We start from the raw sequence: 27,845 nt of genomic DNA, 5'->3' as shown, positions 1-27,845 counted from the left end.
GGCGAAGCGGCAGCTCAGCGCTACAGCGGGAGCAGGGGAGGGAGGCCAGCAGCCTCCGCGGCCCCGGCCCCCTCCTCGGTGTGGCCCACCCGGCGGCTCCCCGTCCCCCCCACAGCACCGCTGTCCCCCCCGGGCAGCGACCGGCCCCATCGGAGCTGGATGCTCCCCCGGGTTGTCAGGACAACGGATGCATCCGTGGCCTGGCCGGGCCTGGGGGAGCTGGGGGGGGGACCCGCCGGGGCGAGCGGAGGGGGAAAAGGGCAGGGAAGGCTGCGGGGGCACCGCGGCGAGGAGAGGGGGACGTGGAGAGGGCTGGGGAGAGAGTGGGAGAGAAAGGCAGGGAGGGAAGGGGACGGGAGAGGAGGGGAGGCTGGAGAAAGAAGGATGGGGGAAAGGGGAAGGGGAAGGGAGTGAGACCAGGGAATTGGAAGAGGAGGAAGACAGCAAAGCAGAGAGGAGAAGGCAGGGGGAGAGAGAGGCAGGGGGAGAGGGAGGCAGGGGGAGCGGGGGAGAGAGGACAGAGGGAGATGCAGGCAACATTCAAGGGGACACTGAGAAAAAAGGGGGGGGGGGACACCAAGCTGCAGCCAAAAGTGCAAACAACTTGGCCTTACTGCCCGAAACCACAAGCTAGTCGATTTAAAGAGGAACGCTCTTGGCAGCGACCTTTGCAGCCTCAAACCTTGCTTTTTTCCCCCCACCTCTCAGACTTTCTCTCCACAGATAAACAGCTGTACGTCCATCCGTCTGCCCAACACCCCCCCCCCCCCCAGCCTCGCTCCTCTCTCCCACCGCTCTCCGCTCGGTCCTACCCTGCCCCCCGCTCCTTTCCCAGCCTCGGAGGGACGGAGGGGAGACAAAGCTGGTATTGAGCCGCCCGCACCGTGAATACTCAGCCTGTGCTGCCGGGCTGCCAGCGCCCGCAGCTGAGCCCCAAGCCCCGCCGCAGCGCTGCCCACCCGCCCCCGGCACCGCCACCGGCGCCCGAGGAGGGAGGCGAAACCAAGGCAGAGGAACGAGCCGCGCGTTTGACCGCCGACAAACCCTGCTGGCCCTTCCCTCTCCCCACTCGCGGGAGGGACGAAGAGACGTTTCGCCACCCTAACCCTCCTGCGGCCACAGCGCGACAGGGCCGGGAGAGGGGACGAGGGCGAAGGGGGCAGCGAGGAGGGAGGACTTGGTTTGAAGGGGCACCAGAGCAGTGGAGATGAGAAAAAGCTGAGGGCAAGGCTTGCTGCCCTGCGCCGGTCACAGCACCGCCGCGCGCACGTGCGGGAGGGGAATGACCAGGTTTCGTACGCAAACGGCCACACTGGATCAGACCCAAAAGTCCGGCTAACCCTGCCTCCTGTTGCTGAGCACGGTCCGCCGCCGCCGCCGAGGGATGAGCGTAAGCACCAGGCAAGCGTGTAGCGAGGCTGCCCTGGAGCACTTCTCTAATTTCCAGTGATTTGTGGCTACAGCATGTCCCAAGCCTGTGGCAGTGTCGCTGTAGTTAATGGCCCTCGATTGATTTTTCTTCTTCCAGGAATGCACCCAGCTGCTTTCTGAACCCCTAGAAACGAGCCCCCACAGCCTTGGGATGGGGAGGCAGCGCTGTCTAGGAGCGCTTAAACAACCCCCGCGTGTGTGGAAGGGCCGCGAGTTAAGGGCTAAAGTCATGACACCGCTACTCTGGTACATACGCAGCAGTGGCAAAGTGAGATGACTGCTTTGTACTCAAGCCAAGAGGGCAAGGAGATTCAGATATTTCCCCTATAGGGGACTCAAAGCAGTTAGGACCATTGAGGGGGAGCAACAAGGAGAAGCTAGGGCATTCATCCATGTGCCCAAGCTACTGCAAAGAAAGATTTGGGCCAACACAGGTATTGCTTTGAAGGAGGCCGTGCTGTTGATAGCCTAGCAGACAGCGAGTCGGGCCACTGACTGAAGGACACGGACAGCACAAGGGACGGAAACACACGCTCAGGACGTCCCCGATCACACTCCTGGCGTCCCAGGTGGCAGCGCAACAGGCACTGCCACAGCGACACTCCTGCTTGCATTCGGGCTCTCGTGCCGCAGCGCGAGCACTGCTATGAGACCTGGTCTGTGTGTCACTGCCAATGACAGAAACACACCCTCTTGCAAATCAGAGCGCTGCATGGATCCGTTTTACAAGGGTCTCCCACATATGTTTCATCTACATTTAATAAGAGCTATTCTACGTTAATTAAATGCCAGTGGAGTAAGGAAAACATATTTGTCAAAGATTAACTATTATGTAATGCGAGAAGCATCTGCCACCCAACTGCTAGAGCTCACTAAATATTTCCTTATCTCAGAGTATTTACTTAGGAGGCAATAACTATCCAGTTAAATCTAAATTTAATGCTTAGTTAAATATAGTTCATGGAAAGTGGCACCAATATGTTTTATACAAAGAATGACAGAGGGGGTTTCAGGAAGAGAGCAGAAACCTTCGCCTGGACTCTGCTAACATCCTGACCTGAGGTGGGACCGCACTTGGCACGCCTCCCAGCAGAGTGGGAGTCTTTGCAGCACACTGAGGCCCTTCTCTACGGAGATGAGAGTACGAGGCAAGTCCTTAGTGTCTTAGTCATTTATATGGTCATTAGAACTACCACAGCATAACTATTTAATAATAATAATAACTTTAAACAGCGAGATGAGGAAGAAATTTCCTTGAGGGTCTTGTAGTCCTTGGGGGAAAAAAAGGCTCCTAAAATTGATAGATCTTATTTGCTTTTAGAAGCATACAGAAATGAAAAGAAGGGGTTGTCTGGGTGGAAATGGACAAATAAGCAAAAATCACAAATCCTCAGGAGGAGAGAGCCTCATGAGTAAAATATTTTGTTGTGTTCCCAGAAGAAATAACTCCCTGGACCCATCTCCCCCTGCTGGAAGCAGATAAAGAAACAGTAGGTTTGTATTTTAACTTTTTTACATTCCAAAATCTTGAGGGAAAATTCAGGTAAACAATAAGAACAAGGGCATTGCATACCCATACTGACATCTTTTAATACCATTTACCAATACTCCTGGTAGGCGCAGGACTGGCAGGATCAGCCTGACTGATCAAATTTTGTCAATATGCAGTAAAGGAGTGGATGGGGCACTGTCAGCCCAGTTCCTCAGGTACCACAATACCCCCCTCCAATGCTAAAACACACCTAGCCCAGAAGGGATATGGCCTGGAGCAACACCCTTTGATGAGGGCAGGCTGTACAGCATCACCAAAGACACGACAAAAAAACTTGGATGACCCATTTAGGAAGGTGTCTGTGTTTCCCTGCTGCAGATGTGGAATGGCTTTTTGTGCAAGCTGGAAGGAAAACAACAGCACTGGCAGACACATCTTAGCTAGCCTTGCTCTCCCTGACTTTGAGGGAAACGTGCCAAAAACATCACAGCCTGGGTGGTCTGAACTGGCCAAAGCACAGACCCTTGCTGCTGGCCCCAGGTAAGTAGCCAGCACTGTGATGCTGTGGGACATGCAGCGCTGTGGTGCTATGGGACTGTTACCTAAATCAGGGTAATGGTGAAACTGTCACTGGAGTCAGGGCTACCTGTGCAGCGGCTCAGTTTTTGAGCTACTTGGGGACTGACATCATGAACACCTGAAGTGCCATCTGCTTCTGATGGAGAGTCAACAGGAGCTAAAAAGCACAGGCTCTGGCCACAAATAGGCACGGGCCTTTTTGCATTGGAGATGTCTACAGGCAAAGTGCAATCCACAAAAAATAAAGCAATGTCAACCACAACAGTAGATGGTATAATGTGGATGGCTGCCCTCCAGGAGCTGGAGTGCAGCTCATTAGCTCACTTCAAACAGCCACAGAATGGCAACTTGGTGTCACTTGACTTTCAGTCACTACCAACCTGGTCCCACCAAAATTGGTGACCTGTTCCCAAATCAGGTAAAAGATATGTCTGATAAATATGAAAGAAGTTCTCACACAAATCTCCAGACCCTTTCATGGTCCAAGTGACTGTTTTAAGTAAGGTGATGGTATGACTGCTTCACTAGGAGACTCCAAGCATTGAGGGACTTTATTAAAAGGGCACCTGCAAAGGCAAGTGAAAGCATATTATGTTTTGTGAGCTATATAACATGCTTTAGCAAAGACACACTGCTACACTCAGCAGCAGAGCCTGCTCAATGCATCTCAGCCACGCAGATACAGTGCAATTCTGTTGCACTGACAGAGGAGTTATGGAGAGGAACATAGAAGAGTCAAAGGGGTTTCCCTACATTAGGAGGAAGATTAAGGGACCGTGGCAGGGGAATGGTGACCATTTTCTCTGTTCTTTCTGGTACCTGCAGATCCCACCTATACACATGCAGCCACTGACTTTTACCCTGCTATGCAAGAGCACTAGCCCATTCCTTTTTATTAAGCAGACACTTTTCACTCTGCTTTGCTTCCTGGGATGCAGAGAGCCATAGCAGTAGAAGAGAAGGAGCAGAAGCAGGGCCAGAAGAGAGGTGGGCAAAAGCTCTCAGCTTCTTTTGAGGCTGAGGCAGCTGCTGCCATGAGGGGCCACCTCCAGGTATAACCTAAGTTCTCCTTTAAATGCAGTAAAGGCCTCTACAGGCAAATCGAGGAGGAGATGAGATTTGAACGGTAAATCCCTGTCTTCTCAGACACAGAAAGACAGTTCCGCTATGCCATGTCCATTCCTTCAGTTAGACCTGCCTATTACAGTGGCCTCCATCTTTACCAGGCCCAACAGTCTGCTGGAAAGAGTGAACATTTCCCTGTGGCAACTGAAAAGAACAAGTCAGCTGAGGGCAGAATGTCTACCAAACTTGTTCCTGCACTTACTGAAACATCCTTGCCACTTATTCAGACCCTCAAGGTACTTACAGAAGACAAGTCAGAGGAAAACGTTCTGCAGTTCAAGACAATATACATGTATGATAACAGTAATGCAGGAAGTAACAATGCCAGCATATGCTATTATTAAAAAAAAATACACCTTTTAATGACTATCTTGCAACTCTATATTTTGCCTGGTTTTTGATTCTCAAAATCAGAGCCAGCTAAAGCCTGAGACACACACCAGGACATGTACTCCAGCAAGATGCAGCTTTCTCTGAAGTAAAGACTTTCAATGAAATAGAAGAATTCAATGCATCAAGAGCATTCACAGACAGGTTATAACTGTGGATGATAGCATGCATGTGCAATACCTCTTTCTAAGCATAGCCACTGAGCTGTAGCAGAACTTCCTACTGTACAAGAACCATAACTGATTTTCAACAATTTGTAGCCCTGTTACTATGCAATTGATTGGCTTCACAATTGATCACCTCTATACTCCTCAGTGCAGACAATTTAGAGGCCAAAGGCCAGGTCATAAATTGCTGCAAGCTGACATATCACTGCCACAGTTGAAAGAGCTATGCTGATTTCTACCAGCTAAACACAAGGGCCTGAGTCTGAGTTCACCTGTTTCTGTGCCGTGTGGGTAGAAAACAGTGCTATTACCTTTGAAAGGGAAGACCTTGTTCAAATCGATAAAGAGATTTTGTGCTCAGACTTTTCAGAAAGTTTCAGCTTTAGCTAAAGACCAAATCCAAGGGTTGGAGAGGAGGAAACGTAGCAGCCCTAAAGGTGCCTTTTTCAGCAGGGTATGGCTATCTAGCATTAAAGGATTAGTACTGCAACCGGTTTGTGACCTTAACTGTTGATTGCTACCACAGTAAGTTCTTGTAGAATCAAAAGGCCGTTGGCAATGCTTTTCTACGTCAGAGGAACAAGAAACAGTTTAGTTTTAACAAAAGTTGCCTTTCTAGCCTTACAAATACAACAAGCATCAAAGTAATCACTAGTATTGAGAGTGTGGCACTGCCTTTTCCCTGAAAAATTATCATTAGCAACTTTCTTACAGACACCTCAGAACTGGGCTTCACAATCACTGTTTATTAGAGGGTGTCAAGTCACTTCCAAACAACAGTAGGCCATGCTGCTCAGCCACTGCTGCTGAATGACCGTGAGCCAATCTCCCTGCTACTGCAGGGCTGAGTCAGCAGCCCCAGTGGGAAGCTCCACGAGTGGTTCTCCCAGGAGGGGCCAGCTCACAGCTTAAGGAACAAGGGAAAAAACAGATCCCAGTTTTCCAGTATTTATTATGGGGAGAGGGTATGTGGATCTATATTTTGAAATGTGGCTATAAGAGCTAGACAGGCAAATCTGGATATACAGTCCACATTTCCCCATAAGGGCAGCTTCCTTTTTTTTTTTTTTTAATATAAACATATTTAAGAGTGAAATCATTGCTCCACTGAGGTCAAGTAACACACTTGATGAGACAAGTGGAGCCAGGGTTCAACCCTAAAGGTCTTTAAAAGCTTCCATGAGATCCTTCCATAAGAAAGTCTGGAAAGGCAGTACCTCTGCATGCTCAGGACTGGTGTTCTCCAAAAACACTTCTCCCAGTGTTGGTGAATATTTACAGCCCTCAGCACAAGTAACTCAGATGAACTATGCAGGAGGAGGCCAGAGTAGTTAAAAGTCCCTCCCAATATGCAAGCAGAAAGATGACCCAGTGGTTGGGTTGTTCTAGGAGGGCTTAGGGGACCTCCAGCTCCAGTTTCCTCAGTGACTTTGGGTAAATCACTTAATGAGGCATTCACAAAGGCATAGAAAGCTAATCTCCATAGGCTTCCTCTGCCGTCAGAGAGATAATCTCCTCTTGAGGGTACTTCAGAGCAGATGCCTAGTTTAACTGTTTAAAATTGTCTTCAGTCTCTCTGGGTGTGTCAGAGTTTCCAGCTTCAGAGCAGAGATCCTAACATACCCTTAACTTCCAACCGTGTTCAGAGGATAATATGCTGAAGACTGCAAGGTGATCTGACACTACAATAATAAAACTCCCTGCAAGACACAATGTACAGAACACGCCAGGCAAGTTTGTGATATATTTCTAACACACTCATTAACAGGCCCCAAAATGACTGTCTGGCAGTTGCAAAGGCTGTTGTGATCACAGTAGACAGGAATCCTATACAACTAAGAGGTGGTAAAACTCGTTTTGCTGAGCCTTGCTGTATATTCGATGACCTGCTCTGGCATGGAGTTCGCAACACAATACTAATGGACGAGAATAATCATTCTGACAGTGATGATTCAGAACAGAGCTCCAAAGTCTTGCTGAAATGATACATGCTACACATCCATCATCACCAGAGAATTAATTTTATTGTGAAGAATAGAGCGCAGCAGACTGTTGTGCTGCACATTTTTTTGTCCACTGCAGAAGCTCCCACATAGCTTTTATGAAACTTAAACTGAGGCCTTCAGTGAGACAAAAAAGATTGCCAAGATTTGTGATGCTATCAGGAGACCAGGCACTGTCAGGAAACCTAAGACACAATGGGCTCAGAGATGAATTTTTATGCAGAAATTTGGAGAAAGGTCCCTCTGAAACTATGACCTATCTGAATTCAAGCTCCTGAAAAACACTTGCAATAATTTCACCATGTTCAAGTCTGAAAATTAGGAAAATATTCTTAAAATGTCCAGATTTTCAAGGTGACAAGCCAGGACAACCGTCCCACAGATGTAAAAGGTCAGGCTACCGGTTAGGGACATCTCTGCATCACCAAGCTTAGGGTTAGTGCCTGCTTACTCTTTTGACATGTGTTCTATTGCTTTTCCATTTCTTCCCCCCTTTCCCACATTTCTTTTCTGCTCCTTTCTCCGATCTCCTTATCCTGATGTTTTCAGGTTCCTCTCCCTTTTTCAGACTGCACTTATGTCACATTTGTCATGCACAGCCATATTCTTATGTTTTAAAGCCAGAAGGGACTTCTCTGATCATCCTTTCCTCCCATTGCCTGAAAGCCTCAATCCACAGAAATTCACCCATTGATTCTGGCAAGAAGCCACAACCAGTGGCTGAGTCACAGTACCTTTTCAAAGAAAGGCTGTCAGCTTTGGTTTAAGCACTCCCAAACTGCAGAGATCTGTACTATGTCAGTGGTTTCAATGGTTAATTATCACCCAGGTTGAGAATTTTTTTACTTTATTTAAAGCACATACTTTTAATTCCTTTAACATCCAGCCACTGAATCTAATTCCTCTTCCTGAAATCTAATTCTATACCTGTTTGAGTCTCACCTTGTACCACTTATTTCTAGCCCAATGGCAAACCATGAACTCTCAACACCTGGTGCCAGGGAGAGGAGCAGGGTGTTTTCAACTGCCTCTAACAAGAGCTGGCAGATCAGCAGCACTGCCTCCTGTGGATGTGGCCGGTTAGCACAATGTAGGGCCAGCTACCTGAATCAGAGGCTCGGAGGGCATTTATGCAAGCTTCCAGGCAAGGGTCAGAGTAGGCAGGTCTTCTCCTGGTGGTGGAGGGAAAAGGTTTGTGTTATAAGTAGTTGTGGGAACTTGACCTGTCAGAGCCAGGCCCAGGCCCTGAAGCACCAGGAGCTCACACCCTCTGATGACAATTTGCTCAGCTCAGGAAACTTGTTATTTCCAGCAGCTTGCTCAGCTCAGGAAACTTGTTATTTCCAGCAGCTTGCTAGGGTTTTTGAAACAAAGAGCCAGTGATCCAAACAGGAACCACAGTATTGCTTCCTGTGAAACCCCTGGGGATTTGTGGATCATTCTGGTCTTCAGTGACACTTCATTAGCTTCCTAATTTATACAACCTACCAGTATTTTTTTGAATAATATAAAGGGCCTGCTAGCATATTGCTGCAGGCAGAGATCAGCAAAGGACAAAGAGCAGGCTGGACAGAGCACTCTGGCAGCTGGCTGAACAAAGACAGGTGATGTGAAAAAAATTGCTACAGTTGGATGAGACTGAAGCAGGGTAATTAAAAAAAGTCCAAAGAAAGCCTCTGATGATGAGATGGAACCCTGAGTGTTTCCACACTTCACTAATCGTAGGAATAATAATAGGAAAAGACTGGTAAGCAAATCCCAAGATACCGGGTGTAAATAGCATTTATGGGTGAGGCTACTTCAGGAGTCCCAAGGGGACAAGGTATTTCTGATTAGTTTTAAGTCAAAGTCATTGTCCATAAGGTCTTTTCACCCTATTCTGTCTGCAAGGCCTAGCAAGGAAGCCCCCTGTACTTGTCAGCCTGAAGTGAGACTCCAAGGAGGGCTTGAATTTGTGAAACACAGGGCTTTGGGTCACTCTCTCTGAGTGCCTCCGAGCTCCTAGTAGGAGAACCACTTTCACATAGAGCCATGGGTCGCTAGCATGTGGTTTGAAGGAGCTGGCAGGAAAGCCTTCCACAGACTTGGCACAGTAAAAAAAAACACTGCTGCCAAATACAGAGAGCTGCTTGCACAAGTAAGTCCTTGCAACCTACCAATCTGACAAAGACCTGAGGGAGAAGCAGCCCAAAGGTTAAAGAATTTCCCCATTCAATGCCTTAAATGCATCCAAGATATCAGAGTCATTGTCGGGCAGAGGCTCTGATATAATCAAGTGGAGCTTTGCCACTGATTTCAGCAGGGCTACAACTTCACCTCCTGAGTCTGTCTCTCACCCTCACTCTCAGTAAATTCTTTTCGGCTGGAGAATGAGCACAATAAAGAAAGGACAAAGCAAATATGGGAATAAATACCTTCAATTCACATCCATGTAACTGAATTACAACAATCTTCCAATAAGTTCGTTTCTCAAAGCAAGGAACAAACAGCAAGTCTGACTGGCCTCAGACAGACTTAGCATAAGCAAATGAAGTGCAAATTTCTACTGTTTCCAGCTCTGTCAAAACACCCTTGTTCTGTCCATCAACGTCCTCTGGTGTTCCTGCCCACTCTCCCCATCTGCTGATGTAGCTAAGTCCTTAGAGAAGAAGCTGCTATTGCCTATGAATTTTTAATGTAGCAAGGAAAACACTGCAGGAAGAAGAATATTTGGTGGCGTTTGCTCCCTGTGATTAAAGCCATTTCACGTCTCTTGTGTGGTATTATTAGGAACACAATAATACATGAAAGCAGTGTTCAGACTGAGGTCTCTATTCAAAAAAAAACAAAAACAAAAACCTCCGCTTTCCGCAGAGTAGAATGCAAGAACCAATGCTAGCAGGAAGCCCATAGTCTTATATCATCTCCTGCCCATGTCTTTTTACAGGGACTTACACAACAGAAAGAGCCTAGCAGGGTAAGAGGCCCATACCTAAAGATATATTGTGGCACAGAAAGAGCTATATTTTAGGTCTTTGCTGTCAATGGCATTTGTTAAATGAAACTCCTAGGTGATGAGAGGAAAAACACTACATTCCATTCCAGAGGGAAAGGAAGAAGTCCCCTGCTAGTAGGACTAGGGTGAAGGTTCCCTCATACTCCCAACCCCAGAGATTTTAATACTGAGCGTGCGCTTGGAACATACCAAGCGACCACCTAAGAGAACATAATTCCAGAAATAGTGCTTACATGGTCTGTCTCTGTCCTGTCACTGGGTAGGGCAATACTCCAGTACCGAGGAGCAGAATACCTTACAAAAGGGTCTGTTAAGCACCAAGCAAGGAGAAGGGGAATTTTTAGGTAGCAGGAAAGCAGATACTGGGGCTGAAACATTTGGCCCTCTGGAAGTCTAGATAAATTCCAAGTCTTTTTCATTCATCCTCCTAACCTGACATACACAACAGACTATATGCACCAATATAAATTCTATGAAAAGCTCACTTTGACCTCAGACTCACTCCCTACATATCCTTGACAAACATGCACTCACGAAATATTCCACTAGAAAAAACATTCACTACCTGAATATGCTGTAATTACAAACTGCCCCATCTTCCTGCTGTTATTCAATCAACAAGAAAACTCAGACACCAAGAGGTCAAACTGATCAAACAGCCAGCCGCAAGCAATGCATCTCCTGCAGATCCCCCCTACCGTTGCTCGGGAGCTTCTGAAACAATCCTGCCCATTGTTGGTAACTGTTTGAGTGCTTCATGAAAAGCCGATGGCTTGTTCACATAACTATGATGGTGTTGAGGAAGCACTGCTCGTACCAGCTGAAGTTGTTCAGCCTCTGTTGCATGGCTGAAAGACTCAGATAGGCGTAAGCAAGGCTTGAGGTTCATCAAGTACCAGGGATGCCTGTGCAAAAATATTTTGCCCCCCGAGTTACAACTGCTGATACTACAGGACTCATGATTCGTCAGTGTAAACCATCATGCAAGCATCTTTGCGCTAATGTGATAAAATGCAAAGTCAAGGGAACGCAATTGGAATTGAAGTGACATTTAAACATTTTGGTAAACAATTTTGTAAATGAATGCTCACAGCAGTCACACAGATGTTTACAGAGGTAATAGAAAAATTCTGAATGCGTTCATGTTGCGTTCCTGTCATTTCAAGCCAGACAATGATGGGGGCTCCTTACCGGACAGCTCTTTCTAGGCCACTGTGGAAATGGAGAACTGCTGACTGAAGCAAAGCCAGACCACACACACCAAAAAAAATCCAAGAAAAATGGAAGAAATCAGCACTTTATTAAGTGGTTACAGTCCGTTAAAGCTTTGTAGTAAGAATGTTCCACAAAGCAGGAATCCTGCTGTATACATAGAAAAGCGGGACTTCTTTGGACTGAAGAGAAATCTTGCTCTTTCTGGAACAGTAAATTGCACAAAGGATTTAGCTTCACACACAAGGTAAACTCTCCCTGCCCCACCTACACAGCACAACAGAACTGTGGGTGTGCTACCAGGTGCAACAAGTCCATAATGAAAGGAACTCCAGGGAGGGAGAGACAGGGTACAGTTTGTTGTGGAAAGGGCCACACGATACCTTCATGATACATGTGCATATGCGTATGTGTGCGTGAAATGAGGCTGGTATATGATATTCCAACCTACTGGGATGACTCAATAGTAAAAAGATCGTTTTAAGCTCCCTGATCCTTTTGCCAGGGAGTAACGCTTAAGAGAAAGCAAAAATAAATCAGTACAGATAGAAAGGACAGCAAAAACCTGTCTCATCTGGAGGTTGAGTCTTTCTCACAAGCTTCAGCATGATTTCCAAGCTTTCTAGAGATCTCCTCACCCCTAAAAGCCAATATGAAAACATATTCTGAGTATCTTTGCCAGCATAGAATGGGAATGGAATTGGAGTCAACATCTCAATGACTAGGGATCATGTAGTTTACTTTGTTATAGATATATTCAACTCCCAACAGAAAGATTCAAGATGTCACCAATACTGGACAGAGGATCCTTAGTTCCACACCAAGAGCTTTCATGAGGTGAAGCTGGGGTCCCTTGTTTCTGGTTCTGTAATCTTTCCATAAAGCTACTATGGTTTTGAATAGCATTATGGGAGATGGATGGGTTTGCGTATATACACAGAGATTATTTTGCAGTTGGAATATGATTATGAAGCTAATGAAGCTGTAATGGCAAACTCAAAAAGGATGTGCAAGCTGCTCAACTTTGTCCGATTCCCTTCATCCAGCAGTCGAGGACAACCTTCCCCAACAGGCTATGGCTCTCATCTCCCCTGACTATTTTGCCAGCAGGGAAGAGAACGCCAAATTCTAGCAACCCACAGAAAGGTGCAAAGCTGTTTTGATGTCTCATCCGGCAACCACAGCAAGTAAGTCACATTAATACTAAGTCAGAATAGTAAACACTGGAAATTTAAGGCAAAGGGAAATAAAGTTTAAGACTACGAAGGGTTTCAGAAAGGAAAGCAAAACATTCAGTATTGTTTGTAAACTCCTGCTTGACATGATTTATGCTTTCTAATTATATTTTAATCAAGATATAGAATATAACCAATGAGAAATTAAAAAAAGGAAAACAATTAAGAAAAATATTACTTCTTGTTCCCTCACCAGACCTTCTCAAAAGGGAATAGAGGAAGCCCTCAATAAGTCTTGTATTCTTCAAAAGAAAGGAAAACTCCAGCCAGGGACTACATTTAGGATTTTAACTTGGTATAGAAGCTCTTTGGAGAGAATTATTCTTATTTGCCCTGTCCATACCAGGATTTAGGAAGTGCAAAGAACATGTATTAACTAGTTAAAGTGTATTAACAGCTTAGCCCAAAGAAGGCAGTATGTTTTCACGGTGTGTTTAAAGAAAAAAAGTTAAACCTTAGGCTACTTTCCCCATTATGCTTAACATATGGCAAAGTCATACCGCCTTGATTTCATTAGGCTCTTAATACATGCCCCCAAAGGCAGCTTCGCCTTAAAGCTTCTGCGGAAAAGCCATAAAGGTTTAGCTATGTTGTCAAACCTATCTAAAGTTGAAATAATGCTGCTACTGCTATAACTTACTTCCCATCTCTTCATTCCCCAAATAACCACTCTTAGCAAAAAGATTACAAGACCAGAGCACTGTATCTGCACTTCGGCTCTCGTAGTGTCACATTCAGCACCGCACTGCCTCATGGCTACAATTACAGCAACAAAAGTTTATAGCGTGGACCCGAGCCTCGAAACAGGAAAGTGGAGACCTACCTGTAGGCTAGCAGAAACAATTCAAACAGGCAAACCGAGGCTCACCCTGAAATTGCCTTGCTTTGGTTCATGTCTTTGGACCATTGGGTTGAAAAGAAAACACTACCTGTCCCAGGACTTCGGGGAGTCCAGAGTGATTTGTCAAGATTATCCCAAAGCTGCAAACTGCTTTTGGACAGGCCCAAATAAGGCTTTCAGCATCAATTCTAAGAGAAAATCCTCTCCCCCAACTCCTGAACAAAAACACTTTAAAGATACCTGCTGTCCCTTCAGCGTATGGACTTGGTCCACATACATCCTGCGCTTCCCTTGTGCTGTTTCCCTCTGGGCAACTCACTGAAGACGAAACGGTGTCCTTCCTTCCGCCCTTTTGCTTGCTGAGCCAGGACAGTTGTCTGGATGTCTCCAGGCCAGAGATCTAGTTGTCAGGCACCAAATCAGCATCAGAGAGTCAAGAAGAGGCTCTCAAGGCCTTCGTGTCACATTCACCGTGTATGTTTGCCCTGCTTTACAAGTGACTTGCACAAAGAACTAGCAGGCTGTTTCCAAGAAAAGAATAACAACTGTAAATTTTCGTTTAAAAGTCTCTTCATCCACAGGCAACAACTGAGAAATAACTGCAGTGATAGGATCAATCTTTCTGCTTTATATTAATAAAGCCCAACACAATATTACTGCTTGCTGTATCAAGGGCTTTTAGGTACCAAACCTTTTTTTTTTCTCCTAAAATGAAAAAGTAATACATGTGAGGAAGGACCGGGACGTTTAAGTCTTTACATCATACACTTTGCCACATCATGCTGCCCTGAGGAACTAAACTTCTTCACTGGAAAAAGAAAAAACAACAGAGCAAGCAAAGAGTGTAAATGGGGAAAAGCAAGTTAGCATTTTAAACACCTCTGTGTTTTAAAAGTCTGACATATCATTTGCTAGGCCACGAGGGAAGGATCTCTTCTCCAAAGAAATATCACTGTTAACCTGATATTTTCCTTTTTAAAGAGGCAATTGCCCAGTGACAGTCTTGAAGAGTCACTGCTTGCCCTCAGTTTGCCGACATATGGACAAAACAAAGCTGTGACAGTGAGGGAGTGACTTTCCAGTGCCAGCCGTTTCTTCTGCAAGTATTTTTCTTCAAAAGGCATAATGCAATTATGAAGCATTCTACACATCTTCACTTTATTCGTAGAAATCTCAGAGACAGAAAGAACCTGCCTCAAAATGCAGCACCTCCTTAGCTGAGTTACCCGCTCACTGTCCACTGCTCTCTTGTCATGCTAAGGTCCTTCCTATGTGACAACTTGCAGTCCAGTTTGGGATGGCCTAGTAATATGAATACCATTAGCCCATTCCCATGGATGTCCTAGCGCACACTTGGTTAGGAGCTCACCGTATGTTACTAACAGTCGGCCACACTTGGTCACATGCCGTTCTTATTCTTCAGTGAAGTCAAAACACTTATTTCTGCCAGGGAATAAGAATACCCCAGGAAGGGGGTAGGTGGTGCATATTGTTTGCCTGGTCCTGATTCCTCATGTAGGATATGCATTAAGCTCCAACCAGTACTTAAGCTGCTCTGGCTGTTTCTCTCCAAGTATCTCTCTTCACCCAGGCACCACAGATTAGCTACCCAAATTTTTACTGGGTAGTTTCACAGGGATAGACACATACATCTACTCCAGCCATGGGACTCCAGTGACATACCACTGGCCCTGGATGAGGCAGTGATACACTACCAAGGTTGTAGCGCAGCCAGGCAGAATGGCTGAGAAAAGAGCTCACATCCTTAAACCACAGCTCCCATGAGAGACAGTGGTACTGCCAGGTGCACAAAGTTCACCTAACCAGCTGGTTGAGAACAAAACAGTTCAGCTGAATTGGTTTGAAAAGACTGGAAATATAGTACTTCATTTAGATTTTCCCAGTGAGAGAATAAAAATGTAATGCTCATAAATAACAGGAACAGCAATAATAGAGGCTTAAAAAAAAAATACCTTTCTCAAATTCATGGAAACTGTATTTTCTGTTTTAAAAATACTGTATACAGCAAGTTTCAGAGCATCTCAGTTTTGCTATCAATTCCCACTGCTTTCTCCCTATCATGTAGCAATTGGAGCTTTCCATCTCCTCTCTTTGTTACTTCCCTGATACTAATGGCCTGCACAAATACAGGCAGGTTTGAACTTCCATCAGAGACTTGTAGCATCTGCTCAGCATGGAGAGTTTTTTTTTTGTTTGTTTTGTTTTTTTTTTAAACAATTAAAAGCCTATCTGATTATATCTATGAAAGCTGTAGACTGGACAGCACCATATAGAAAAACACTGCTGACTGAAAACTAGCGGTCACTCTGTTGGTATGACAGAGTAATTAAAACCAGTATGACCATAATTAGCACTTCTATAGCTCTTTTCATCCATGGATATCAAAGCACCTCATAGAAACAAATGCAGCTACCTCCATTTTTAAAGCTGAACTCAGGAAAAAAAAAGACAATTTTTTTCTTGTGGAAAATTCCAACAACTTCATCATAGGTTTTCATCCTAAACTAGAATAAAGAGTTGAAATATTTTTAAGATTTTCCAAACTGAAGAGTGCTTAAAAACAGCCGAAGTTGATTAGAAAATTTCAGCATTTTCAACTGAACCAAAACATTTTGCCATTCTGCATTTAGTGCATTTTGTTCGGAGTGTCTTCTGCAACACACGACATCTGCCTCTGGGAAGGGAATGCCTCGGGGGAGCTGTAGTTCAGGTTTCCCCACTGAACTTGATAACTCTATTAGTTAGGCATTGCCTGTCCCCATCCTCCCACACAGACTGGGACTGCCTGTCCTGCTGTGCCGCAGAAAAACGCCAGACTATTCCTTCCTGCCTCTACCAAATTTCTGAAGGGGAAGTACTGACTGCAGCAAGAAGGACAATTTAGCAGGGAAGTAAAAGATAAAACCCAATAGCCCCAATGGGCAATTTCTTGCTTTAGAAGCCAGCTCAACACATCTCCTATGAGTCAGTAAAGCAGTTGTACAGTAGATCTGACTTTCTGGATTACCACTGTCTTGGTGTGAATTCTTTCCAGTCAAGCCTGTGCCCGGGAAGCTGAAGGAGCAAGTTATTGCTGCTAGCTCCCTGGGTTTGTGCCTGCAACTGATATGGCTATCCTGCCCACTTGTCTGTAGCTCATGGCTTTGCTCTTTCAAGGAGCTGCCTCTCAAAGTGGTGAGGAAAAGGAGGACAGCTCACAGTCAGCAGAAGACATCGCTGCTGGAACCCTAAGGAAGGCTGAAACGATGGTTGCTCACAGACATCATTCTTTAGACTAAAGGTGCTACCATAACTTGAGAGACACTTGTGAGGGGATACATACAAGTGCTCAGCAACAGGCCCCCTCTTCCAGGTGAGTGGTATTGTTTTGCAGCAACACAGGTAACTCATCGGCACTTGTAATGGCACAGGACTCCTCTCTGTCACCATGCCATGCACTACAGAGACCTTCCCCTCCAGGAAGGTGGGAAGCATGCTGGGGACCAGTGGGAGCCCTGAGACACTGGTGGTCTTCCAGGGAAGCCCATTTACCACCTTGCCAGAACGGACCTGGGCACCCCAATGCTTCTCTTGCTGTCCCCCTACAAACACATGGGGCCGTTTCTCATGATGATCTCAACTACAAGGATCCTGAGGATGCCTTTGCTGACTAGACAGACAAGACAGAGCTGACTAAATTTTTGCTGCGTTCTCAAACGCTACCCTTTAATAATTTCAGAGTAACAAGCTGAAGGTTCATGAGGGAGAAACCAATGGGCAGCAGTTAACATTCCTACTAATTTAGCTAACGTTACTAAAACTGAAGGAAATACTTGCATAGGCGCAGGGTGCAAGGCAACGCAACAGTATTGGGTTCAACCTGTTGTCCATGGTCACACCTACAACCTGGCCTCGTGAAACAAGATGGCCCAATGTAAACATACATCACTGGGGAAAAACAGCTCCAAAGCCCACCCTTGCAAACATGCCTTTTGCCTCTATTTTAAGGTACCATACAGATCTGGTTTTTCCCAGACGCTTCTGATACCATGTTTGACTATGAAAGCTGACATATGTTAAGGTACATCATTCCTGGAGGCTAGATAATAATCTATTTAAATATATGTCACCAGTACTTATTACCTCAATACCCGAGCTACGCTTGTAGCGCAGCTTAACCTCACCCAGCATTACCATTCAGAAACAATTCCTGCAGACCACCCAAGGGTTCTTGTAAAAGAACATGTCTTTTTGTTTGTTTGTTAAAAACAAACATGCACACACACACTTCAGCTCGCATACTCTGGAATTTTCTCAGTAATAGCTTAACTCCTGATAGACCTCTCAAACTTATATCTCTCTACTTCCATTTTTTGCACAACTGAAGGAGGAAACAGTACTCTCCCAACCCGTACCTGTAAGTAACATGCTCTATCATTCAAATTTTGATAGCTGCTCTGATGACTTGCGATAGTAAAGGAGATCAGTCAGGCATTTTTCAGTTTCAGAAGGTTATTACTTACTCACTCCTTCTGTGAATAAAGGATGATTTTTTTTTTTTAAAGGCTACACACCCTGTATAAAGGCTGTGTTTGCACATGTGGCAGGCAAGGAGGTGATTTGAAAAATCTCTTAAATTTCTAGATTTAACAAATGCGTGATGCCAGGGTTAGACCTTTATTTCTCAATGAATAAACAGGAAACAGATCCAGATACATGGAACAATGTTGTGTGCTAAATGGACTAATCTACATCCCTCTGTCAAAACATAAATAATGTACTGGGACAGTGTCACCTTGTGGTTGTTTGCAGATATAGCGGCCAACAGAGGGGATACTCTTTGCATCTAACCCTCCCTGCGCCCCTCCAAAATGTGCTCACTCAGATATATGCAACCTTAAAACCTTCCTTTGGGGTAAAACAGAACCTCTATGATCTGCCCCATGTGGAACCTCTGCACAAGTGTTAGCAGCTTTTGCACTAATATATCCTGAAATTCTCATAGAGATACAAAAGCATTAAATGCCTGAGCCAACTCCACAGCTTCCACTGGCTACGGAAATCTGGGAGGGACAGCTGTGTGAGGAAGGAAGCTGATAAGTTAATAAAAAGGAGCTGCAAGGCTGAGCCATAAAATTCCACTCATCCCTTAGTGAACCTCCTGCCTTGCAAGGTGAATTCCAGAAACTGGCACACCTTCTTGCTCCTAGCACTCTAGTCCTAAAAAGAAAGTGGATTTTGAGAGCTCTAGTCTGTAGAAAGAAGAAAAAGAAAAAAAAATAGAGCCCTAATTCAAAGTTAGTACTAAGCAAGGAAATTCAGACACCAAACTGTGCTCTTAATGGAGAACTAATGGATGTTAATTAACCGCCAATTGACAAAGAACATATTTACTGTAGTTTAACAGCTCTGCAAATAGACACAAACTCATTTACACATGTTTAAACCTTAATAAATACATTTGCAGTCATTGGCCGCTTAAGTTGATGTTCAAACTGTCCCCTATAGTAAATCTAAAGGGATCATTTGGTTGCAAAAGTTATTGCACATTAATTAAACATGAGCTCATTGCGGAAAAACAAATAAGTTGATGTTAAATGACCTCTTTCATCAATACTGTTTTATTACACAGCTATTAAGAGCTGTATGCAAAAAAAAAAACAACCCCCCCCACCACCAACCCAAACAGCTTTCCCTGTGCACTGTCACCCACACCTCTGCAATGCGCACATGTGCACACAGGGCCTCCTGATAAGGGAGAGCTCCTCAGCCATCCTGCGCAGGTGGCGAGGGCCAGGGTAACGTGGATTTACTGGGGCAATGCTCCAAACAAGATGGTTCTGAGAGCAATCTGATGGTGGTGAGCATGCAACCAGATTTGGAAAAGTCATTCTGAGCAGAAAGCATGCGATGGAAGGTGGTATGCTGACACTTATGAGGAAAGGATATTGCCAGTTTTCACACTATAAATTTGTTTCAGCCAATCTTGTGAGCCTTTTATTCAGTTCCTTTCCTGGCTTGTTCTGCTTGGACAGTTTCACCTCCCTTTCTGCTACTACATTAAATACCCATTCAAAATGGTGCAGGATCCTTCTCTGCAGCTCTCACTATGATCTGGCATCCCTCCTCGTCTCATCCCATCTCTCAGAACAAGCATTATTGTCACTTTTTATCTGGATCCATGTATTTTGCTTTGCAAACCACTCCGTTAGCTTCCCAAAGGTCTGTCATAGGGGTTAAGTCACAAGGGTGCCTAAAATTGTTTGAGATCCCCCTCACAGGAAATGCTAGATGTAGATAAGAGACAAGCACTGTTTCACTTAGACATTCTTCTTTATAGGAATGCATACTATAAAATCAAGTCAAATTGTATTTATCCCAGGTTGCTTCATTCTCCAATGCTGTTGCAGAAGCCTCCAGCGGAGGGAGCTTAAAATAACTAACAAAACCTTTACTTTCAAGAGACAGGCTGACTTAATTAAGTCATCGTTTTGTACTTTATATTAAAAAAAACTCAGAAGGAGGAGAAAAGGAAATAATCAGCATTCATCAAATGGAAAAAGTCCAGATCAAACGGTGAAGAAGTGTTTTCAGACTTTGCAGAGAATACAAATAGTGGGAAATAGAAAACAAATTAAATTAAGGATCATAAAATTTTCTCTGTTCGCACAGCTCAGGCAACACTGTCTGGGGCCAATTTATTACCAGACTCAACAACAAATAAGCACACACGAGTCCCACGCTGAAATAACCTTTACTCATTTCACAATAAAAACTACCATAGGGGTCTGGTAAGCAAAGATGAATTATAGCTGCCTGTCAGAAATAATGATGATAATCCTTTCCACTCCCACAACATCTGGGGATTATAAAAACCTTTGCAGACAATACAGAAACCTCACATACTTTCATTACCTTACATGGTGTATGTAATCAATAAGTTCACAGATTGAGAAACTGAGGCACAAGCAGAGGGAGTGAACTGGTCCAGAATCACAGCGTAACTTCGATCCCTGTCCTCACCTTGGCCCACATCTTAGAGTGGAAACAGCTCACTGCTTTCAGCAGGGTTCTTCAGTTCTACACATCCTTGTCATCACCTCGCCAGATGGATTGCAGCAGCACTCAGCCTCTGCAGTTATGGACCTGGGCCCTCTTGTGCCAGGTGCTAGACAAAACACCGAACAAGAAGGGATTTCCCTGTCCCAGAGTTTCCAGTGGAGATGAGACTGCATCTCTTCGTACTTGACATGATAATTGTGCCTGGAGAGCATTGATGTTTACCACCTGGCACAAGACCCATGGGTCTGAGGACCTTGATGGCTGCAGTAAGTTTTCTCTAATGTTAAGGGTATATATTTCATTCTGGTGACTCAGCCTAAGCATGAGCACAGAGGCTGAGCTTCCTCTACAAAGCTGAGCAATTTCCCCTTCAGCTTAAGTGAGCGAGGCCCTGTGGGAACAGAAGGTGGTATGAAATATAGCAAAAGCTTATTTACAAACCCTTGTGCGCATGTGTGGGGGGGATTTATCTCCTGTAGAACCTAAGCACACCGTACGTTTCCTGAAATCCTGACTAGTCCACAGGAGTTCCTCCCAGGCAGCCACAGGCTTGGCTGCAAATCCTTCCCTTATGCAACCGTCATGCCCAAACCAAACCTTTCCTACCTGTGGCCTGTGCTCACATCCAGCTTTCCTGCTAAGGCTGTAATATTAATAACAAGAAGGATACAGAACTATGGCAGCGCACTCAGGAAAGTGATACCTCTGGATCTGGTGTGCATCAAAGGCACTAAGCAGTTGTGCCTCCATGAGGCACAACTCACATGATATCTGTCAAGTAAAGGCATCCAAGGGCAGTTGTGCCAAAGTGTCATGTTCTTCTCAGCTACAGGCAATCATAAAATCCCCCTTTCCCCAAATGTTCTTGCATGCTCCATTGCAAAAAGAAAAAAAAAAAAGAAACATCTGTCAGAACTGTCCGTTCCTCCTCCCACGAAAAGAGTGGCCAGGGTCAAGGTGGGGGAGTCTGCAGCTTCATTAAAGAAATTGGCACCTGGACTCGATTTTGGAAACCCAATGCCAAAGCGACTGATGGAGCAAGTACTGCTGTGGAGCCAGAAACTGCACTGCAGGCTTTTGAAAGTGGTCTCTGGCAAGATCTATACAATGAAAAGACGTTATGGCATTGCCATACATTATATGCACATAAGAGGCTGGCAACCATGCAATTGGCATAGCAGCAATCATCCTTACAAGATGTGGAAGGTAAGGCTATTCATCCTCAACGAGGCACCGGGCTGGGGATGGGAAGGGTAATGCTCCAGCAGTAGACTTGCTTGCCTCCTTTCCTCTCCTAGTGACCTACTGGGGAGGAAGCCTCTTCCCACTGCCCATCCCCTGCTGTTCCTACCTCACTTTTCAGCTTTTCAAGAGCACGTGATCTTTTTTCCTGCCTACGCAGAATTCCCTTCAAGCGTCTGTTGTTCTCTGCCTCTCCTCCTCCCCAAGCATACTCCTCTCAGTGCAGGGTAGCTGCAGGATATGCACAACAAAATATCTGTCTGCAGGTGCTCAGCAGCAATAGATGCAGACAGCTGGCTGGCCAGCTGGGACTTCACCTGCTTCACTGCTGATGAACTACTCTTTCTGTACATTAATTGTTCTTAATGTTTTCCCCCTTTTAGGCAGCCACCTCCTCCTCTTTAACCTTTTGGATTTTCTCTGCACTGTTTGGTCTACAAAATCGAAGACTAAGACTCTTTGAGACCACACCACATAGGGATGATAAAAGACAGGTGACCACCTTCTGCCCCCCTCTCCTCCCTCCCCCGTAGAGGTACATATTTTCAAAGTGATAAGTACTAATAATCTGGGGGGATGTTAGGGAAAGTAACATTCATCCTTGCTTTAGTTTCTGTTCTTATAGCATCTTGGAGACTTCAGCAGGTCTCACAATTTGTATGGTGCAGAGAGGTACACTGAGGCAAAAAGATACAAACACTTCAATAAGAGCTCTTGCTACTGGGCTACAACAAACTTGCCTAAAGTCAAATGACATCCTGGCGTCAGTAGTGGCATAAGGGCAATGCTATTCCTTGCTCACATCCTATACTCAGACTAGTGTTAGATCAGGCCTCTAAGCTGGCTAGAGAGTCTCTTTCAGACAAAGAAGGCAAGTGGCGTTGATAAACGACTCTCATGTAGTTATCATGGGTTTGATGCTTCCAAACGTTCAGCCTGCTAACCAGCAAACATGCCACAACACAGCATTCTTCCAGTCACAATGCTTCACAATGCAACAACCTTGAATGGCTTCACAAGATGACTGTGTCCAGCCACTATCATGCAGCACACCAGAGCTAAAGTTTGCCATTTGCAGGACAAGTCACTGGCCTTTCAAACTCCCTACTCTTTGCAGCATACCGCCACGGTGTCTCAAGGCACACAGAAGGCAGGACACAGTAAGAAGAATAACTCTCAGCAAGGATATTCAACACAAGCATAACCTAGGTCTTCCACTAGCACACCCAATCCATTGAATCTGATACTACTACACAGTTTTTTCTACTGATTGCAGTGCTTCTGACTACACAAGAAAGCAGTTTTATTCAGTCTAAACCACTTTGGGTCTATAAAGGACCTCCTGATCAAGTCCAGCCCCTTGCAATTTTCTCATATATATTTCTTCAAGTACTTTATCAATTTCATCACAGATACTTCCAAAACCTGTGATGGGTGGCAAACCAGAAGGCTCACAGGAGCTAAAGGAAACAAATCCCACTCCTTTCTCACATGAGTAGGTGCACTGTTGTCTTCTGGTGGAATGGACAACAGAATAGGCAGCGTAGGATGTTACTCATTGGAAGTAGTGCCTTGTGCAGCAAACACCAGTGATCCTGATCTGCTTTTCTCAATCCATGTTTCCAGCTTGAACGATGGCTCTGTACAGACATCACTAAGGGCATATGGCTGTGGCCACCTAACAGCAAGAAAGAGGGACGTTCCTCGGATAATCTCTTCTACTTCCAATAATGTTTGTGCCTAGACCTTAAAAGAAGGAAAAGGGATCAAAAAAGGGAGCTAAAAAAAAAAAACCAACAAAGTAGGCTTAAGTGAAGCTGCAGTAGTCACACTGATAGAACCAGAAGGAGAGGGCCATCCACTAATTAGCAGTAGTGGCCATTTCCCAGATGAGGTGTAAAATGACTGTACTGCTGGAGTCTGTAATAAGAAGTATGAAGTGCCAGAGGAGGTATTTTGCCTCTCAGTATCGGTATGGCTAGAGAAACGATGAGAAGCGTCAAGCAACGGCTGAAGGAGTTTAAGCCTGGTTAAAAGCAATTAAATAGTTAAAGCCCAGCATTGGAGGACTAGGTAACTTTACAAGGATTAAAGGTTTCCCCAGTGGTGAAGTGAAAATGCTGAATCAGTCTACAGTGTTTTGGGCGGAAGTGACACCCTTATGGGAGTCAGGAAGGCCCTTATCCCACCCATGGGCGGAGGATATTAGTTATGGGAGAGGGAGAAGGGGCAATTTGACCTTTCTAGGCAGCAGATTGCTACACAGGGCCATGGCAAATATGATACTCTGGAGTCATACAAAATTCAGAGACTGTTATATTGAGATGTGACAGATGTTATGGAAGCATGGAATATTCAGAGACCAGTGCATTAACTTTATAAATATTACATGCATCCTTATGGATTTTTTAGTGATTATATTCTTGTCTCTACAAGTAAACTAAGGAACATCATCTGCACATAGTAAAAGATCTTGAAGGTAGTGAGGAGTTAACATAAGGCCTCCACTGAGGGGGAAGCAAGTTTAAAAAAAAAAAATCAACTTTTGACCCATATGAAGAGAACCAAAAAGACTAAAGACATGAAACAGTGCGAGTTCACAGCCTCACATACACATGAGCCTGACACAAACTACCTGCTACAGTCTCTTGGGGAATATAGGCTTTACCTGCACTGGGGAGCCTGGGAGCATTCCCCTGATCCAGGGGCATGCCCAAATTGCAACACGCACGCAGACCATTTTGTCTTCCCTTTTTGTTTGTTTGGACATGAACTTTGATGACCACCAGCTGAGCTTTACATATGATTGTTTTAAGTCAGGGAGCCAACAATGTAAGGGAAGATGGTATGAAACAGCTGCAGAGCATCACCTTAGAGTAGGCTGAGGGGACAATCAGGGTCTTGTTGACAGTGAAGAAAGTCACCCCTGCTGGCAGCACCTCAGCTAGCCTTGGGGTCTGTCTTCTGCTTACTCGCCATGGCTGAATTTGTGGGTCTAAGGTGGTGTTAGCAGAGATGGACATGTGGTCTAGGAAATACTCTGAGAGACTCAAACCCACTCACAGCATCCCTGTGCGCTGCATAATTTGCTGGCAGCTGAGTCATCACTTAAGTGTTATCATTTCCACAGGCTGCTACTTTCCAGCTGACCTCACCCTGACTTTCACTGTTGCACCAGATACACGTGCAAACACAAGCCTTGTCAGATGCTGAGACCCTACCCTTGGTAACACCCCATTCACATTATCCATCATATACCTGCATCAGCTAGCAAGATGTAATTGCAGCCAAGCTCCTTCTCTGATACAAAGATTCCCCTGAAGTTCATTAACATTTGTACTGTAACTGCTATTGAGCTTGCCACGTTTCCAGTCAAGATTTCCTACCAAATGAGGTTACCAAATAATGACTTAATGGCAAATGTAGAGTAATTTATATATTGAAATTAAAAATTAAACCTTAATCTTAATTAAATCTCACAAAAGTTCAGTAAAGCTGCCCAAATTATAGAAAAAATAAAAGGATATATTGATTATTTGAGAAATGGAAATCACATTTAATAAATACAGCAGTCAGCTATTACGGGAGTGGGGAGATCAGAAAAAGCACTAACTGGTGATTAAAAGAAGATAAATATTTATTAAATGTTGCTGTGATTTATTAAGCTGTGTTGGGCTAAACAAATGTAATTTGATATCTGAATCATATCTCATTCTGATACAGCCTTCATTAAATCTGAAGCCTTGGCTTTAAATGGATATCATATGTTCCCTTCAGTTCTTAATCTCTTTGAAATATCAGTTTGATGCTATAGAAGACATTGAAAGTCACAGAGACTGAAGTCTCCTGCGTATCAATGAGGTTGTTTTGCACTACAGGTGAGTAGGCAACTTCCCATTCCTTGATGCGTTCTTATCCAGGACCTGTTGCAACCTTGCATTGTCCCTTGGTGACAAGGCAATGTTCAAATTTTAAATCCATTCTGTCAAAAGACCAGACAGGAAGAGCACAACTTCTAATTTCAATCAGTCCTCAACTTTCCCCTGCAGTAGGCTGAAAATCAGAGTGCAGGTCTGAGGCAGAATACCCCTCGCTGCCTTGAAAGCAGGAAAGCAGGCAATCAGGCTATCATGCTAATACAGCCGCTGCCCAGCAGAACATTAGCTGAGGTCGAGTGAGCGAAAACATCTACCCCCTTGTCGATATCCAGTAATTAGTCTAGCACCAAATAGCTCTGTTAATGCAACATTCAGGCCGAGATGATAATCACAGAGGAGTGGAGAAATTCATTCTGCCAAGGTTCACAGAGCAACCTTATCTCAGGCCCCTCGCAGACAGGGGTGAGGGTCTTTTAAAGCATGACATTCCAGGTGCCTGAGGTGTTTGCATATGAACATTTCTTGAGGTTAGCAAGTTGTCTCTCAGTCCTAAATGCATCCTCTTGTCAGGCTCTCTTGTCAGCCTTTATTTGGAAGGGGAGCTTTTTGTTGAAAATTACCAGCATAAATGAATTTCTGCTGATAATTAAATTTGCACAGAGTTAAAATTACGTTACAGAGCTCTTTCCCAGTGCTATTGGGCTGCATTATAGACTGGCTAGTGAGAATCATTGCCTATTACGTTGTGAACCTGAAAAAACAGAGCACAACATCACATTAGCTACTAAGAGAAGTACTACTGGCCTTTTGCAAGTTCATCCAAACTTGAATGATACAAGGACACTGATTCCCTTCCAGTCCTGTCCCTGTCCCTGCCCCCTCCTTCCCCTCAGTAGAAAACCCAGAAAACCCAACAACAACAACAAAGAGGAAGAACGTTAAGTCTCCAAAAACTGGAGAGGGGAAGAGAGAATCATATGCTATTCCTTTTGCCCTTGCAGGAAACGAGGACCAAAAATCGAATTGAACTGGATTGTGTGATCAATTGTATTGAAATAAGAATACTATTTCTCCCATCCCTGACATCTTATTTTCTGTAGTCCTGCGTGCAGAGAAGTGCAGCAGTGAGACGGAAGAGAGAGACTGCCAAAGTCACTTCAGATCTAGGAGGAAATGATGTTTTGAACTCAAAATCCAATCATTTCATTTCTTTTGGGAACTTTTTTTTTTTATACTGATACAGGCACTCTGGTGAAAGCCAGGGCCCAACCTCAGGGGCCAACAAGATTCATTAAACCAGATTAGACATCTTGTTCTATTAAGAAGCTGCTGTGAAAGATATCTTTGCATTGTTGCAGCACTGATTGCAGTCTCCCGGTTTGTAGCAGGCAGGACCCATGCTCCTGGAGAAACAATGAAGCAGAAATTTCACGATAGTCTCCTGGCACTTCCTCTTGAGTTGATCTAGCAAGAAGTCACTAATTATAATGTGTTTTGGCTGGGGTGGGGGTGGGGGGGGGAGGCAGGATTTTAAAGTCCTGATTACCAACACAGCCAAGTAGATTCTTCTTCTGGAACTCACCTTGGGTTGAAAACATGAGCAAAAGTTCAAACCCCAGAGGGAATTGTCTTGGAAAGTTTTAAGCTACTGAAGATGGTGGCTGTAGGACCACAACCACAACAAGCACAGCAAATGAATAAGTCTCCTGGCAAAAATAAACCTGAATCGCAAAGGCTGATGCTGCCAGTGACGAGAACAGGGAGGTAATCAAGTGAAGAAACAGCAAGAGGAGGATTATCCTTATTTGGAAGCAATCCATTCCAGCAATAAAATAAGCCAAGGATCTCCGCACCAGAAAACAGCAGGGCAACCTATTAAACTAAGGACAATCTGCTTTTTCTGTTGCCTTTAAGCCCTGACTGAGTGGTGAGAGAAACAAACATTCCAGTGATCAAAATATAGGTTGTTTCAATAGCAGTAATTGCCAGCTGAAAGATACAGACAGTAAAATCCTTTCCTTCTGCATTCTTACACAAAGTCTTCATCTTGACTTGTTAGTATAGCTAAATCTCAATGTTGATAAAGCTCAACTGACAGAAGGAGGGCTTGGATGGAAAAGAAATGATAATTTGTGTCCTGTGTCAAAAATATAGTGCCTCCAGGTCCAGTTGCTTATGATGGTATGGGCTCAG

General features: G+C 44.7%; 1 protein-coding gene across 2 annotated transcripts in view; it reads right to left on the bottom strand.

Annotated features, from left to right (window-relative positions):
* The window catches only part of LSAMP (limbic system associated membrane protein), a 1,028,525-nt gene that overhangs the window by 326,767 nt on the left and 673,913 nt on the right, over positions 1–27,845 (bottom strand). The window lies entirely within an intron of this gene.

This window comes from Struthio camelus, chromosome 1 (genome assembly GCF_040807025.1).
Source record: "Struthio camelus isolate bStrCam1 chromosome 1, bStrCam1.hap1, whole genome shotgun sequence".
In the NCBI taxonomy this organism is placed as follows: Eukaryota; Metazoa; Chordata; class Aves; order Struthioniformes; family Struthionidae; genus Struthio; species Struthio camelus.
This window is presented reverse-complemented; position numbering and strand designations above follow the sequence as displayed.